The sequence below is a fragment of the Pan troglodytes genome, chromosome 4 (genome assembly GCF_028858775.2).
Source record: "Pan troglodytes isolate AG18354 chromosome 4, NHGRI_mPanTro3-v2.0_pri, whole genome shotgun sequence".
In the NCBI taxonomy this organism is placed as follows: domain Eukaryota; kingdom Metazoa; phylum Chordata; class Mammalia; order Primates; family Hominidae; genus Pan; species Pan troglodytes.
In genome coordinates, this window is record NC_072402.2 from 52928978 (window position 1) to 52947095 (window position 18118).

Here is an 18118-nt window from a genome sequence, read left to right on the forward strand (position 1 = left end):
CATCTCCATGAGCTTATCTTCCACCACCACTCCATCTCCATGAGTTCCATAGAGATCCCCTGCAGGTGAGATTAAGAGGACTTCAAAGATTGGCACCCTCATGACTAGACAGATCCTGGAGAGTTTAAAAGTATTTTTTCCCTTTAGAAATCAATTCCTACTACATAAGAATGGGTAGTTTTCCCCAAAGGGGATATTTAGTGAATACCATCTTGGGGAACTATGTTCAATTGTGGTATAGGTTTCCCTGAAGGCCTATGGTTGGTTTCATGAAATTATCTTCCAAGCCAGACTGACAGTTTTCGAGATGACTGGATTTTTCTTCAAGGAAAAGCAAGCTTACCTGTTCTCCAGGATCATGCATACTCCCTGTGGTCTTTTCTGATGCTAGGTAAATTTGTTCCAAGTTTCCCATGCTCTACTAAGAGTACAGGATCAACCAGAGCTGGGCATCCACATCATCCTCGTAAAGTGGAGTACCAATTCTCCTAGTGCAATTAGAGAGGAAAGCCCCAGTGGCAATACTCTTGCAGGCTTTATGGAAAGGTAAGTGTGGAGGAAGCCTAACACTAAATGAGAAATCCATACCTTTCCTACATGCCTGCCTGAACCAAATAAACCTTGTGTTACTATACAAGGACTTGTCTTTTTAATATATTTTAAAATTAAAGTCAACATGGACATAGGGTGGGTGGCTCAAATTGAATGGTCATTGTGCACCAGGCTGGTTATCTCACTGTTAGTTACACAATAAAAGAGGATCAGATAAACACAGACATAACCTCTGCCTCCACTGATAATGTAAATCATCCCTTGTATCATTTGTCTTTCCTTCAGGCTGGATACAAAAGGCATAGAAATGAACAATTCATGCCTAAACATAGAAGAGCTTGAAAGCTAGTGTATGTCAGATGTTTATTCTAGGTCATCATTAAGGGGTTGAGTGGATTTGCTTATAAACACAGGCTATTCTGTCAGTGGGGAGTGGGAGAGATAGAGTGTGTTTTGCAGTTGGAGGCAGCTCTTTTAAAGCCATATTGCAACTTTTCTGCCATGCACAGTAAGTTATACAGATAATTCTTTTTATAGGTTATGAAATGTTGTTCCCTGAGCAGTGGAAAGTATAATATGCTATAGAAACAATGCTTTTTCTCTCCACTTTGTGCAAATGCCATTTTTCATTACCCACTGAGTGAGAGCTTGCTAGAGATTGAAATGAGAGCAGGGTTGCCCTCCCGCTAATGGTCAGGCACTTCATGACACACACTCAGCAACGACCTCCATGGGAACCCGAGGAGGTCTCCCCAAGCAGCTTCCCCCAAAATGAAGTCTGAAGTGCCAAGCCCTTGAAGGATGTCACATCTTTTCATGTTACCCATTTCCACCAGCCTCATTCTCTGCCTAGGGTTTTGTGGGTTGTTGTTGTTTTTCCCACCCAGTCCAACCAAAGCAGCTAAAGAGAAAGTACCAAGACAAACAGAATGAGAGCCTTGGGGACCCCGTAATGGGTACAGAGCATGAGTGTGGTAATCATTCTTTTGATTTGTGCTCAGATATGTTTTCTATTTGCTTTTGCACAGAATGCACATTTTTCCCCCTGGATTGCAAATAATCTGAACCAGGGTAAAACCATTACAAAGTGGCCTTCAAACATCATGTCTGTATTGGAACTGAATGATTGATCAGACATTTAAATACGGAAACTGGGAATTCAGGTAAATGGCACTGATAGGGTTTTGGTTTTTGTTTTTTGCTTTTTTTTTTTTTTTTAAAAGCATGCTCCAAGTTGTTTAAATAATCTTTGTTTGCTTGGGTTCTCTCTCTTTTTTGTTTTCTTTCTCTATCTTCATCTATCTTTTTTAAAAAAGAATTCTGCATTTTTCCCTTTTAATTATGCTCTCATTTCAGTGATTTGGTTTTATCTACAAAGCCAAAAATAAAGAAATGATTTTTATATCATTCCTAACAATTAAAACAGGGAGAAAAGATAGAATTCTCAACACCTCCCATGTCTGGTCTTCTCTGCTCTTTTTCTGGGGCCATACTTCCCGGGACAATCTTCATCTTCTTACATTGTCATTGGTGTCTCCCGACCAGCCTCTTTTGAAGTTGATCGCAAGCAAAGAAAAAGTACACATAGAATGACTTCTTCAGCTGACTGTCCTCCATTCTCACCCAGAAGAGAGGGGAAGAGGAAAAGCCCGGCTGGGAAATAAAGATGAATGTGCTCCCACGGTGCTGGGCGGGGCTGTTTTGTGCTGGAGCAGGCAGGCAAAGGAATCCCACCATGGGGCTCTTGAGTCCCAGGTTAATGTCAAGTGCTGGGTTTTCTTTTAGTTACTCAAGGATCAAAGGGAAATTATTCAATAAAAAGGAACTTAAAGGGGACTTCTGTGCCCACATAAACCTTAATCAAAAACACTTGTTCAAATGTAGCTTCCTTGACCTGCCTTTTCATATTGTCTTTTCAGCTCTTATACATACACCTTTGTGATTAAAATAAAGATTTTCTCCATCACCATTCAACATTTCCTTTTCCTCTCAGCTGACCAGAATTTCACCAGGGTGACATGACAGTTTGTTGCTAAGGAACTGAAGACTATGTCATAAGTGAGCATTCTGATGAAGAGGAGTGAACAGTTTGCAGCAGATTGGATATTAAGTATAAATCAGCTCTCTGTGTATGTCCCTGTGTGGTGGTGTAACTGACAACAGGTGAGAAAAAGAAGGCTCAGGGCATTCCTGCTTGAAATGTGGATTCTTAGCCACCTCCTCTGTAAAAGCTACTACTCATCCCCTCAATTGCCTCTTGCTTTTAAGAATGTCCTCATGCATTCGAACTTTTCACTTCAGCTTGTTTTGCTTCTCTCTGCTCAGATCCATATTCCTCCACACAGTCGTGTCAGAGATTTATCACACTATGACCTCAGTCATATCCTCCTTTAAAAGGAGTCAAGCACAAACTTCACAAAGCCTCTAATATTCTAGGTGTTCAGCAGGAAGACTGGAACATGAAATTCCTCCCACTTGGAGCACACCCACATAAATGTTTCTCTAAAATCTATTTATCTTAGTCACGACCTATGAACACGAATAGAATGTAGTGAATGTTCCCTGTCTCTCGTGTGCCTGAGCACTGAGAAAAGTTAGAATTTATACAGTTGTAATTTCCAGGGAGGAGTGCAACAACTTCACATTTTTTTAAACAGAATCATTTAAGAAGGAGAGCATTTTAAATGTGTCCCTTCTCTTTCGCACCATTTAAAAAGATCTCTGCATCTCAATGTGGTTCTTCTGCTATCAGATATGTGGCTGATTTTGTGATTGTTAGATTAAGAAAAATGGAAAATCTGAAAGCAGATGATTCCACAAATGAATGATACACATACAATAATAGGTAAGTACTCACCATGAGTAAAACAAACAAATATATACAGAAAAGGAAACAGTGATCCTTTGAGGACTGAAGATAAGAGCTTCATTACTTACATAGAAAACTGCAGGAAGATGTGATCTCGATTTGATTGAAGGGAAGTAAACTTCAGTGGTCAAATCCTTGGGTGGTGGGCCAACATTCTGCTTGAACTCTGTCTCTATCGCAGTGCGGGGCAATTTGGAGGAATGCATGTTTGTTCTGCCTAACTGAGGAGGTTGGAAGCTAATGAGTTTTCTGAACACTGCAAAGAAGAATGTTGCATATGAAAGAGAAGCCAAGGGGTACATGGAAATGAAAATGAAAATGAAAAAAAAAATGTCCTGAGAACATGGGAGAGTTCATTGTGTTGGGCTGGGAGAAGTCCAAACAAAATAGGTTTCAGAAAGAGGTGAAGCAGTTAAAAGACACTCACCCGAGCTAGAACAAAACTATAAATGTGGAGTTTGACCCTGACCTCCCATAAATGATGCAGGCATGTGTTGACAAGCAAACAGACCTACAGCATGCCATTTGATTCTGCCCATTATTTATCCCATTACATGGGAATTTCTTTCTGTTCCCCTTGGGGTTTTTTTCCCAACCACCCCAAATGTTTAAAGTCTATATGCAATCTGAGAAGAAAAAGTAAAAGCTACCTCAATTTACCTAATTTAATCTAAATACCTAATTGAAAATGTGTAATTGGACAGACAAGCCTTTGATTAGTGCCAATATAAATTTGGATTAAAGAGATTAGGGCTATTTAGCCTCAAGAAAACAGTATTTAGGAGTCTCAACACAGATTGAATTGTTTCTATTCAGGGCTCTGCCAAAATGTAGAGGGATTCAAAAAAAAAAAAAAAAAAAAGAAGGAGCAAGAAATAGGTCCTGCCCTTGGGGATTTGGGACACAACAGTCTAAAACATATCAAAGAGACACACAAGATTGCCCAAGCTAAGGGTTCCAAGAGTAGCTTTGGCCAAACACGCTGCAGAAGAGAGGAGAAATCAGAAAAGCCTCGCAGAAAGGGAGATTCTTGTCCTGACCATCAAAAGATATAGAGGTGAGAAGAAGGAAGAGGGTGTCCTTGGGCTAGAGAATAATATACAGAAATGGAAGGAGGCTGAAATACCTCTGAGATGACTAGGAATATTCTGGTTCTTTGTTGGTGTGTGACAAACTCCCTCAAAACTATGTGGATTAAAACAAAAATTTTATCTTTCTCACAATTTTTGTGTCGCAGTCATTCAGGAAAGGCTCAGCTGGGTGGCCTATCTCTGCTCTACATGGCACTAGGGTCCATTTCCAACATGGCTTCTTCACTCATACGTTTGGTGCTTGGAGTCTGTGGTCTCTTTCTCTCTCTCTCTCCCTATCTCCCCCTTCCTCACTCCCTATTATTTGCCCCTTGTCTAGGGCTTCTCACAATATGGCAACTTCAGGGTAGTAGGATTTCTTACAAGGCAGCAGAGGCTTCCAAGAGATTGTTCCCAGAGACACAGCCAGAAGTTGCAAGGTTTCTTGTGATTTAGCCTTAGAAGACCCAAACATCATGTCTACCACATTCGAATGTTTAAGCAGGTCTTGAAGGCCAGCCTATATTCAAGGGAATGGGAATTAGACTGTATCTCTCAATGGGAAAAATAGCCAAAAGAAAAAGTGTTGCCAACTTTTATCTACCAGAGGGAACAATTAATAAAGCAGATGGTTTAAGTGAGTGGTCAGAGCCACAGCAGGACAATCATCAGAGCGAGAGGTGGAGGATGAATGCCAAGGACTTTGAAGGTGAAGTTGAGAGATTTGAACACTTAAAGAATAATACCTTCTTCTCCCAGCATAGTCTCTCTTGTGAAACTGCACTCAGCTGAATGGAAGAGAACACATGATCTCCTAGAGTTTCCAGACACTCAACTAGGGCGATGAAGGAGACTGAAATTCCCCATCTGAATCTCTCTAACAGGAGACTTTCTAGACAAAGCATATTTGGTTGTGAAGAATAGAAACTCATTCAAGCCAGTTTAAGAAAAGCAAGGACCAATTCAAAAGTACTGCAAGCAAGCGTAAGAGCATTCCAGGACAAGAGCTAGGGGATCTGGGCCACAGGAATTCTGACAAGTCTGATACTGCAAAACCCGGAGCCAGGGTTACTCTTCTGTTCCTGACAGGGGCCTGAAGTCTCTCATCTCTTTGCCAGCTTTGATCTCTTTCTTGACTTCATGGACAAGCTTTCTCCATTGACTGACTCATCAGAGTACACATGGCCAAAAATGGCTGACCCAGGCCTGGGTGATCTTTGATTCCTCCAGGACCAATATGCCTTTGATTCCAAGCACCCAACAGTATCTGACTCCAGGTTGTGTATCTCTTGACTTGAATTCTGGAGATGAGGCATCTAGTTGGATTAGACCAGTCCGTGGATTGGTTCCCCTTGAGAGAAATGTCCACTTTTGGTTCAATCAACAATGGCTGTAGAGCAGGCTTAGGTGTTTAAAGACAAGTAATATGAAAGCATCATTGCCTAGCTCCCCTCTCCATATCAGTGAGAGGGCATAGGTAGGAAGCAATTTGAGAGAAAAGGTGTAGGATAGCTAAATGACAAGAAAGAAGGACCAGGTGGAAAACATGCATGGGGCTGGGGCTAGGATAAAGACAGAACAGGCTGGTCTCCAAGCCATTCTTCATTCAAATTCCAAACCCCTTCCCTGATGGAGTCAGACCAATTCCCTGTTGAACTTGTCCTGGCAGCCTTGATGTATGAAGCAGTAAAGTAATAGACAGTAATGGATGGTATCAAAGAAGGTGCCTTCTTATCTGGCTCTCACAGAGGATTTTACAGTGGTATTGGGGGGTATTGGCCCTCTCTTTCTGCATTATTCTCCAGCATACATATCTATGCTCAGGTCATAAGGGAAAGACTGATAGTGTAAGTGCTTTAATAATTGTAATGAAAATTATTAGGTTTTACTTAACATGATTTACTTATAGGCCACCTGCCTGCACATAGCTCCCATGTAGAGATGGCAGAGATCCCTGCAGCAGGGATAACCCCAGGATTAGGAACGGAGGGAGGGAGGGAGGGACGGAGGAAGGAAGGAAGGAAGAAAGGAAGGAAGGAAGGAAGGAAGGGAGGGAGGAAGGAAGGAAGGGAGGGAGGAAGGAAGGAAGGAAGGGAGGAAGGGAGGAAGGAAGGGAGGAAGGAAGGGAGAGAGGGAGGTGGGGAGAGAGGGAAGGAAGGAAGGAAGGATGGAAGGAAGGATGGAAGGAAGAAAGGAAGGAAGGAAGGAAGGAAAAAATAACATGCACCAGGTAAAGAGGCTGGAAAGCAGGGTACTTCTGGACAGAAAATAATTAGGGTTTTTTTTTTTAAGAGTCTTATAAAATAAGTATTGCTTAACATAAGAAGTGTAGGAAAGGGAAGAAAATTAAATGAGGGATTTAGATCCATGGAGTGCAAGTGAGCTACAAATTTGGTGAAAGTTTCATTTGTTTTGAAATTTTAAAGATAATAATTTGTAAAATTTAGAAATAAACATCGATTTGGCATCTTTGAAAAAGAAATTAAGTTTTAAAAAATGAGTAAGAAAACAAATCCAGTTGGAGAAAAGTAGTAATGGCACTGCATACTGTCATAGAAGAATGCAAATCAGTATTTTCCTTTCCCCTAATTAGCAGACATAAATCAGGATAAATTTTAAATTGATGAGAGCTCTTTCAACACAGGAGAAAGACATTGACCTTCTTGTCGTAAAGGTAAGTACGAAGTACATTAAAATCACCATTTTTGCAGTAATCAAGTTTACCTCTACGATAACTTTGGACTATGACACCCCTTCAGAAATGCTGTCTGCTCAAAATTCTCCAAACACAGCACTGAATGGAATTCTGCTGTGGTAGAAGAATCATGACCGGGGAGTCAAAATCAATTTGTTCCTGTGATTGACATCAGGGCCTATGTGTCAGCCAAGCTCTCTCATACCATCTGTGCTCTGATTATGATCAATAGGTTTTTGTGATATGCCCGGGAAATGTGCTGTTTGATTACTTTTACATGGGAGAAAAGACAAAAACGTCTCAACCTGGAGTCTACTGATGTGGATGTAGAAGCTGGTTGATGAATTATTAGAATATAGAGTTTGCACTGATAAACTTTTGAACTTTCATTGAACTTGTAGATTAAGAATAGGCAGTTTTTCCAAGAGGAAAATTCACCAGACAACCAACAATTTTTCTTTCACATATTTAAGCAAGATGTTCGATCTGGTAAGGAAATAATAGTAATTTATGTCTTTGATAATTGAGAAGGATTATAGTTCTACACACAGAAAAAGCAACCATCACCCGAGCCCTGTGAGTCACAAAGCCATTAAAGAAGAAGCTTCCAGCTTAAAAGCAGATGAAACCTCCAGATTTGGAGGGTGATGTTCTTCAAGAGAGACTTAAGAGAGGGGAAAGAAATCCCCATGTACTTGTAAAATTAGGGCCCCCTCTCTGCCTCCCTTCTGAACAAGTAAAATGACACTTCAAAGGTTCAGCTTGATAACCCACACTAAAAGAAAAGCATGCATACACAAAACCATTTCCCTTAGTGCACATAGCTCCCCTGCATATACCACCAGGCCCACACAAGCACAGACCCACACTGACCTTCAGTGGGAGGCAACCCTCCAAATAGTAGCAATGAAGCTGCCTCCTTCAACCTGCAGAGACCCATAATTCTCAAAACGTCATTTGTCCGGTAATCTGTAGGAACAGCCTGGAGCAGATTAAAGGTTAAGAAGGAAGATTGCTGACCAGCTGGAAACATGTGTTTGGTACATCCAACTAACTATAAGAAATTATTTTCCTGATAAAATGGCATCAGCTGAGATCAGGTTTCTGAGAGATGGGTATTATTAATTTTGCTGCTACGACATCGAACAGCTTGCATTAAAAATACACGCTAGATTGTGGCTCTTTGGCTTGATTGGTACAATGCACCAGAGATTTCAAAAAAACGCTGACCACTCCACAGTTCAGTTGGCCTTATTAATGATAAATCCTATCACCTCCCTTTACTTTAATGCTTTGCTTCCCTAGAATTCAATTTGAATCAATCCTATGATTATTTCTAAGCATGCACCTTGCTAGTGCTCAAAAAATGAGAGGACACAATCTTATTACTATTTGTTAGTAGCTGGGGTTTATAGCATCACAGGTGTTATAATGTAAGCCTGGGAAACAGTCAACAAGAATGAGGACCACAGTCTCAAAGAGAAGGCCAGGGATGGAGCCAGCTCCACCTGGGGATCTAAACTAGGGTATCTTGGCTGCCAGTAATGGACATTTATGTAATTTTTCTCAAGTAATGGGGATTAGAAGATGTTATTATAAGAACCTATGACCTGGTAGAGAAAAGTCATCATGAACTTGGACAGATCTGCGAACCCATTTTTCTCTCCATCTCCTCTGTCTTTCTCTCATGGCATGTCTACCATGTCCACATGTTTGCTCCATCCTCCTGTCTTTACCAACTTGGCTACTCAAAGTTTCTGTTTCCTCATAACTGTAGTTTGCACATAACCTCTCATGACCTTGACTCTGTCTCCTGGTGTTTAGTGTTAGTAATCGCTGCTTTATTTAAATTCTAAAATGGAGAGAATATTTTATTGTCACTACTCACATTTCATGTGACCACATTATGGGTTACTGGGTGGCCTCTAGCTGAACTGCTCTAATGTTGATTATCCAACATGGACCAACTCCCTATGGCCAAAAGGACCAAGTCAAGAGGTATAATAAAACTACCCTTTCATCAGGGGGAAGTTCAGTTTATAAAGGGCAGAGTAGGCATTCTGAAGATCAGTCTGCCTTGTCCATGGGATAATGGGGAAAGGTTCTGTGGATGAGATAACATTTGAGATGATCATAAAAGGGTCCCATGTGTGGATAGGCAAAGATGATGTAAAAGTGGATATAGTGGCATAGGGAAAAACCAGAAATAGGAAAGAAAATATTTGTTAAGTATTTTAGTTTGGCTAGAGCACTTCTCAAGCTTTCTGTGCATATGAATCACCTGGGGATCTTGATAAAATGCAGATTCCTATTCAATGGGTCTAAGATGGGACCTGGGATTCTGCAACTTTAAACTAGTTCCCGGGTGATGCTGATGTGCTGCTTCACTCTGAGAAGTACAGCTAGAAGAAAGAGCCTTGAATGCCAAGCTAAGAAAGTGCTACTTACTCTACTTCAGTAAGTAATGAGAAGCCTTGAAGGATTTGGGAGAGAAGGATGATATAATCAGAGTGGTGTTAAAGGACAATTGATTTGGCAGTGCTTTGTGGGATAACTCAGAAGATAACTAGAAGATCAGCTATTTAGCAATTGTAAAGGCCAGGAAAGGTAATAAGGACTAAATCTGTATGATCACAGTTGAGGGGAAGAAGGGCTATACAAAATCAGCTATACAGCCAATTGAACATGCCCTTCCCACTGTCCTTACCCAGTCTTGCTTTAGTTGACAAGAGAAGCAGCTTCTTCAGGCATCATCTGGTGACATCTTTGTCCTTTCTGGGGTGTCTGCTTTTCATTTCAAATCACATCTAAAGATACATCCTCTCTTTTACCTCTAACCCTTAATTTCATTCTCTCTGCCTAACTGCATTTTCTATTGTGTGCAACTTGCTGCATGATTTAACTATATTATAACCATGTAACTATGTTATTGCACTGTTATTTCATTGTGTACCAGTAACCAAATTCAGTAACTATATTTGTTCTGCTGAGGAGTTTTGTAGGAAGCATATCTGAAGGGCACCAGGCAATGAAGTAAAGTCTATTACCACCTTATCACCATCAGGAAAATGATCTGTTTGTTTGCAGTTCACTGAAGTACATAGCTAAAGAAATTGAAAGAGAGTTTAGGCAGTGTCTGAGTGAAGTCCAGATATGGAGACAGACGGATACCCTGAATACTAGGCTGTGGTTCAAGATCCAAAAAATGGCTATGACACTGTGCAGAAGAGAAGTTTCCAAATGATGTTATAGACAGGGAAGAAGAGCTTGGAGAGACAGACCTTATACTGTAATTCAGAGCTTCTGTTACTACCTGGCTTACACTGTCCCTACTATCCATTTAAAGCCAAGCCAAAGATAAGCTTGCTGTTAAATACAAATCCCAACTGAAATTTTCCTAAGGCCAAAGGCTTCATCATATCCCGTGATTATGGATATAAATGAAGAAACCTGGTGCTTGCCTATTGGATTGTTCATGCCATTTTGAGGTCAACCCCTGAATGCTGAACTTTGGTTTTCTAAGGCCCCTGTGCATTAAATAATCTATACAACAAGCAGGACTTTAAATCCAATCCTTTTCTTCCTAATAGGATGGGATTTTGTGCACATGTATATACTTATAGCTAAAAAATAAAACAGTTGTCACTGATCAAAACAACAATAATTTGTCCTGTGGGGAAAAAAAGAGTGAGAGAGAGAGAAAGAATAGAAAAGAAAGAAAGAAAAAGGAACTGTCCAGCCCTGGAGACTAGAGCTATTTTGATCGCACAAGAACATAATCAGAGTCAGGAACACAGTGGAGGAAATATTCCCAAAGGAAATCAAGATTAAGATGCACACTTCGGCCTCTTCCTACAAGCACCAACCTCCCAAGCCCACAGGTCATTTTGTTTGACAATGTCACATCGATTTACATTTCACAATGCACTTTTAACTTTAGAATGTTAATGTGCTGGCTGGAATTAGCTGTATCTTTAGAGAAGAGTCTGATCTTGACCATGTTCTCCTTTAGAGAGACTTCCTAGTTGGTTTGTTATTTTGGTAAATGAGAACCCAGGAAGAAATTAAATCAATTTTATAGATGTGTGTGTGTGTGTGTGTGTGTGTGTGTGTGAGTGTGTGTGTGATGAAAGTGTCCCTGCAGGACAGACACTGGGAAACTGTGCTTTGAAGAGAACAAAGCCTTTCAGGAAAAGGGTTCCATGTTCAAAAGAAAATGAGGAAATGTGACTTCTAGCCCAGATATTGCCAGGCCCACTTCCATCCTTGGTTTTGCTCCATGTTGGAGCTCAGGATTCTGGATGTATTTCCTCTGAGTGCCCTGATGGTGGCGGAGGGCAGGGTGGGGTAGAGCAAGGCATAGCCTTCCATGCGGGGAATCTGTGCTGTCTCAGGGCTTTCCTCCAGAGGCAGTCCAGAGGGAGATATGCCAGCGTCATAAACCCTGCTTCCTCCTTCCTTCTGTGCCACCCATTTTCCTAGTCCCACTACTTCACAAGTAAATAACCATCTTCATTGGAAGTAACCTTCTTCCCTAGAGAGGTGAAGTGACTGGTCTATGGTCACACAGCTATTAAGAGCCTGTGACAGAAAGAAATCCAGCCTCTTCAGTTTCAGGTCATTGCATGTTCTTTCCTCCTACCTTGTAAGCAGCTTCAGTCTTTGATGTGGGCCCTGTGTCCTGGGCCACAGGACAGACTTAGGGCTCAAACCTCCCTGGGCCTCACCTGGCACTTCCCTGCCAAGGTTGCATCCTGCCTCTCTCTAAGAGTCACCCTCTAGCCTAGTCATTGTGGAACCTACTCCTCAGTCCCAACATCACCACAAACACCCACTGTCCCTACAAGGGACAGGAGGGCTGAGATTTAGGGACCCAAGTTTAGATGCAAATTAGAATCTTTTTAATGTTATGAGAATGATGGTGAAAAATCCTTGAGGACAAGAGTTATATTTAGTCTGCAAATATGTATTGAGAAGAATCCCCCAAAAAGTTACTATTAAAGAATAATGATAAAGATTCATGCACTTTAGTGGGGGGCAGAGTTTAGGGGTGGCATTATGAAAAGCTGTGAGAGTTTTGAAGCAGCCTTTACTCAAGAGATGGTTGTGTGCTGAGGGAGAGAAGATTTGGAGCTATTACTCACAATGCACCAGCAGAAGATTCCAAGTTGGAGAGCCTAGGCAGAGAAGTTCCATGGGGTGTGGGAAGGTGGGGGTATGGTAAGAGGCAGCATAAGAATGGCTGAGCTGAGGCTGGGCATGGTGGCTCATGCTTGTTATGCCCAGCACTTTAGGAGACCAAGGCAGGTAGATTGCTTGAGCTCAGAAGTTTGAGAGCAGCCTAGGCAATATGATGAAACACCGTCTCTACAAAAAATACAAAAAAAAAAAAAAAAAATAGCCAGATGTGGTGGTATGCACCTGTGGTGCCAGCTACTTGGGAGGCTGAGGTGGGAGGATCGCTTGAGCCTGGGAGGTCAAGGCTGCAGTGAGCTGAGATTGCACCACTGCACTCCAGCCTGGGCAACAGAGTGAGACCCTATCAAAAAAAAAGAAAAGAAAAGAAAAGAAAAGAATAGCTGGGCTGGACACACTTCACTACAGAGACAGTCATTCTCTCCAGAAGCCAGCATGAGGCAGAACCTGGCTGCCAGACAGGGGAGGTTCTTCCCCATCTAGAGACCAAAACGTCAAGTGTAGAAACTCGGTTGGGTAGATGTGAAGGATGCTGTAGGCCAGCTGGCTCAGCCTCCATTCCTAACTTCCTCAGGAAACCAGTCTATACTGTAGACACCAGAAAATGAAAAACTAATTTTCTCTTCCTCCTTTGCAGGTAGGGTTCCTGATGGGATTGGGTTCCACCAATCAGAGCCACTTGCATGAGACCTCAACTGAGAGCCAGGTCAGTGGGATGGGAGGCACAGCACGAGGCCTTTACTTTGCTAGCTCAGATCATGGCAAAATGGTGGGCTCTGCCACGGACAGTGGGGGATGCAGTTTCCCTCAATCATATCAGAGCATCATCTGGGGAACTGGAATTGTTTCTGAAAGCTCCAACCAGAATCTGCTTGTTCAGCACTTCCAAAATGTTCATAGGCCAATTAATACCTGATTATTAATGCTCTCCTGTTTCAATAAACTGGAACAATTTCTGTCATCTGCATCACCATGGACAGTGGCCAAGATAACATATCTGACTCCCCAAACTGATCATTTTTTAGTACCCTCCTCTATGGGACAAAATTATTTTCAGTGAGAATCATGTAATAATCATTAATTATTATTACTCTCATGATTCATTCATTAGCTTTAAAACAATAATTTAAACAGAATAAATTTTAATTTTCAAGATATTATTCAAATCCAGTCAAATATCTCGTGTATGAACTAAAATTTGCATTTACTAAACTTTAAACACAAATTAAAATTCCAAGTGGTTGTGCAGAATGACAGAATTAAATTAACTCAGGTTTTGTGTCTTGGCTTTGCAATTACTGTGCTATCATCCTTTATCGATTATTTAAATGCAGGCATACTTAGTACAACAGGGGCTGGAGACACAAACTGTGCCTGAAGCCAGTTCGAACCATCTTGAACTGTTCTTTCTTACTGGAAGTTCTCCTAAGTAACTTTCACATAGACTATAATATTAGTAAAAGGATAAGTAATTTACTATGCTAATTTGAAGCATATATATGTATGTGTGTATATATATGGGTATATATGTATACACACACACATACACACAGATGTATATGAGTGTATAGAATTAAAATTCAATAGTCACCACAGCAATTGTTTAGAAAATGGACAAACAAAAGATTTGTGGGAGGATTATTTTATCACTGACATTGTTTAGAATTACTGGCCTAGGGATAATAAAAAGCAAACTGACTCACAGTCGATTTTATTATTGGTTTTAAATTATCTGCAGACAATGCAGCTGTGTGCATCTTGAGGGCGGGTGCACCCGCCCCTGGTTGGCAGGTGGGGCTGAGCCTGAAAAAGCCTGATCCCAAGCCTGAGGGCTCCAGAGGGTTGGGGGCTTGAGGGGAAGTGGCGTGGCAAGGGGGGATTCCCAGACCCCAGCACCCTCCCCACCAGATACCTCCTGCATACCAGGAGACCCAGCCTGAGCCGCTCATGACTCCCCAGATTCTCAAATACTGCTGAAACATAAAGATCCCCCACAAATTGCCTTTGGTGGTGAGGAACCAAGAGCCCAAAACTGCTGAAACCCTGGTACCCAGTTCTCAGTAGTGAAGAGACCCACCCACCCCATGTGATGGAAATGTGTGCCTCAGCACAATTAAACCTCATCTCCTGCCACGGGCCCTTGAGGGCACACACAAGTTGTTCAATGTATGAATGTTAACTCTGCCAATGCCGAAATTCCACTTTAACCTATACCTGGAATGCCTTCGTTCGCTGGCAGGTGAGCTGCACCTCAGGTGTCTGCAGGGGACAGGGTGAGTGAAAGCCCCACAGAGCTCTCAGCCTGAGAAGGCCCTGAGCCAGGGCACTGCCTTTAATGAGAGAAGTTTCTCTTTTCCCCTCCAAGTGGTGGCCGCACTGAGAGACATCTAAAGTTCTCTGAGAGCAGAGACGGAGTTTATTTCCGGTGTCCTTCGCGGTCCCCAGCAGTACAACTCTCATAAAAGGTTAACTTCCTAGTTCTGGGGAGAGTAAAGCTTGTCTTTTCTCCACTAGTTGAGGGACCTTTAGCATAAAGGTCCAGCCTCACAGAAGATGACTAAACACACAAGCCAATTTTAATGCTGTGTCCTGAGACCCCAAGGGAGTCCAGGGGAGACCATCTCCCTAGACAAAGGAAAGAGGCACCTCCCCACCCCAGGGGGGACACTGTGGACAAGATGCAGGTGCAGTGCCAGATATCCAAGGACCCTTGGAAGGCTGTGACCTTTCTGCTCTGAGCAGTAGTAGTAAGCCAGATGTCCACTAGCAGGTCCCAGAGATGCGGCCACAGCAGTAAAGCTGCATAACAGTCTACTTGCCTGGCACTGCCCAGGAGAGTGCCACTAGCCCCCATCCTGTAGGACCAGTGGGTGCTGTCCTCCTCTATGCAGAGTGGCCAGGGAGGAGGGGCAGGGCCATCTAGCCATGTGGTTCATGCCTAGGTGTCTGGGAGCAGGAAGACATGCATTTCCAATCTAGCATTGGCACCCAAACTCACATTGCTGTATTCCTGTCAAGCAGTGTTAGCCAGCCTTATATCTAAGGACTACAGGCTTTAATTACTCCAGGGAACAGCCTGGTGGCCAAACAAAGAAAGGCTTGTTACAAAGGCCCCTTTGTTGAAAGGGCTTTTGTCCCAGCAAGAGGATTGCTCCAGGCACCCCTTATAGGCCACCAGCCCAGAGCAGGGAAGTAATACTTGTCCAACTAACCCTCGGGTGTTTCAGAAGACCTGGACTCAAGTCCCCGCAGCCCAGGTTTGCTGGCAACATAGTCTGCTGTAAGTCACACATCCTTTTTAAGCCCCAGTTTTCTTACCTATCAAAAAGCAATCATCAATGTGAATTTCACCCTCTTTTCTCCAGTCCTGGAGGCTGAGTCCCCCAGGCTGCTGGAGGTGCTGAGAATACCTGGACCCTACTAGCAATGCAGAGAAGTGTTTACACCCCTCTCTGGCAGGTGATGTTCGATGTGTCTTTAACCGTGTCCCTACCCTCTGTCATCCCACACACAACAAACACATATATAAGAAGAAAAGGAACGTGTTTGTAGTAGATATTTCTCCTCTTTCCTACTGAGGATCCAAGCAGCCTCCCTAAGCTGAGGTGAGGGGCAGCAGCCACTTCCTCTCTGGAGAGCCAGGAAGGACACCTCCTCTCACTCCCTGGAAACAGAATAGCAGGCTGCTGACCTTCACCCGGCCACCAGTGCTCCACCCTGAACTCAAGATTCCAGGATGCAAGACAGAGGCTTCAGGAGGAGAGAGATTTCTCCTTGGAAAGCTGGAAGAGCTGAAAGGAGAGTAGGAGGTAGTGAGGAGGGGCCTGCAGCAGGTCTCAGGGACTCTACAGGGCGTGGACCTGTGCTGTACTTTTGCCCCCTGACCCTCGTTCCTGATGCTTTTCTGAGCTTGGTTCTCCAGCCTTCTGATAATTCCATAGGCTGCTGGATAGATAGCCTTCCAACAAATTCCCTTTCTGCCTAAGTTAACCAGATTTGGGGTCTGTTGTTTGTAACCAAGAGTCCTACCTGATACTGTGTAAGATATAGCCAGAGAGGAAATTACCCCAAAAATCTATTTTTTAAAATCTGCCTGTACAAATATACTAACCATAGCATTATTTAAAACTGTGCAGATGGAAACCACTGGACAGTAGTGACATGGTTAAGTGGAGTCTGAGCCATTCTCTTGGAAAAGCAAGCAATCATCAGAATAATGGGTATGAAGACAATGCAATGACAAGGGAAGTGCTGCTGAGATTGACTGACAAATGACAACAGGATAAGAAACTGAATGCAAGATGTGCCCCTCTCCCCCTACCAAGAATAGAAGCCCCTAGGAGCGAGACTTTTGATCTATTTTGTTCAGGGTCCTATCCCCAGCAAGTGGCAATGGTAGGCACTCAACTAACACTTACAGAATGAATGAATGAATGAACTATTTGCACAGGGGAGGGGTGGGTAAAAACACCTTCAAATGCTATTAGTGATTATTACAGGTTACTCAGATTTTTTAAAGCTGTTGTTCCCTTTCCTCTATTTCTAGCATTTTCCATCATGTGGTTTTATTCATTTTCCTGAGAAGAAAAAAATGTTTTCTTAGCCCAAACCATCGGTAGGTGACCCAACTTCCCTAATATTTATGTTCCCTCTTGAGAGGCCTAAGCTGCAACTAAGCAGGGTGGCAAGGGCAAAGGAACAGTTGCTCTCCTTTCCAAGTAGAAATGCTCAGCTGAAGCAGTCATTAAGAAGCCTGGCTCTGCTGCCCAAGGAAACACTTCCTTCCCATGGGCGGCGAGCGCCGGGTGACCTTCACAGCCCCTGGGCTGGATCTTGGAGCAGGAGAGTCTGTCTGGGGCAATAAAGCGTCGCCAGGTGTCCAGGCCAAGTCAAAGGCCTTCCTGCCCTCCCCTGTTCCCCTCCGGTTGTCATCTCTTGCTTCCTCACCCGGGCTTTGTCACCAGTCCATGCACACTGCAGGGTCTGAACAATGGCAGACTCAATAGCCAGAGGGAGTTCAAAGGGGTTGATCGCCCCTTCAGATTGGCATTCAGCAGAAGCAGCCACTAGCTTAGCAAGTGGGATCCTGTTCCACCTCAGAGTGACTAAGCAGGGAAGTGGAGGAGTCAGCACTCCGCAGAAGCCAGGAGGTTGGCTTCAGGCTGGCCATGAATTCTCACAGCAGGAAAGGGCAAAAGGAGATCAACCAGCCAGATGAGCTACGAGGAAATGAAATCTGCTGCAGATCGCTGGGCAGGGCCAGCTGTGCACACCTGCTAAGATCACCATCTTATGACCACCACTGGCTTGCACTCACTATGATATTCTCTCTCTCTCTCTCTCTCACACACACACACACACACACACACACACGCAAGCATTTTCAGCATGAAAGAATGAGAATAAAATCATGCAAAGGAAAATGCCGAACACAGAGAAAAGACACACGTAAATGTACACACTTGCAAAGGCTCTGATTCACTAACTTCATGCCCCTTTTTTACCTCCCCATATCAAAACATGCTTCATCCTGGTTGGATCCAACAAAAGACCACAAGCCCCAGGTTCCAAGGCACATCCTGCAGGCATTTTTTTCCATTTTATCCATAGTGCTGCAGTGTTTAGTGGGTTGCTTACAGTTCAGGACCACCTGGGAGGAAGCCCCACTCTACATTCTGGGTCCCAGCTCTGCCAAGTCTCTTCTCCAAATTCCAAGGGTACAAAACCAGTTGGGCA

At 43.1% G+C, this 18118-nt stretch overlaps 1 long non-coding RNA gene across 2 annotated transcripts in view; it reads left to right on the plus strand.

The window, feature by feature from the left end:
- The window catches only part of LOC104006428 (uncharacterized), a 35412-nt gene that overhangs the window by 7852 nt on the left and 9442 nt on the right, over positions 1 to 18118 (plus strand). Inside the window, exons 4-8 of one of the 2 annotated variants that reach the window (XR_010157229.1) lie at positions 1581 to 1715; positions 2546 to 2715; positions 13020 to 13088; positions 15748 to 15841; positions 16519 to 16602. This is a non-coding gene — a long non-coding RNA (uncharacterized LOC104006428). The remainder of the gene's footprint in view (positions 1 to 1580; positions 1716 to 2545; positions 2716 to 13019; positions 13089 to 15747; positions 15842 to 16518; positions 16603 to 18118) is intronic. The other variant, XR_010157230.1, reaches the window with a different exon arrangement.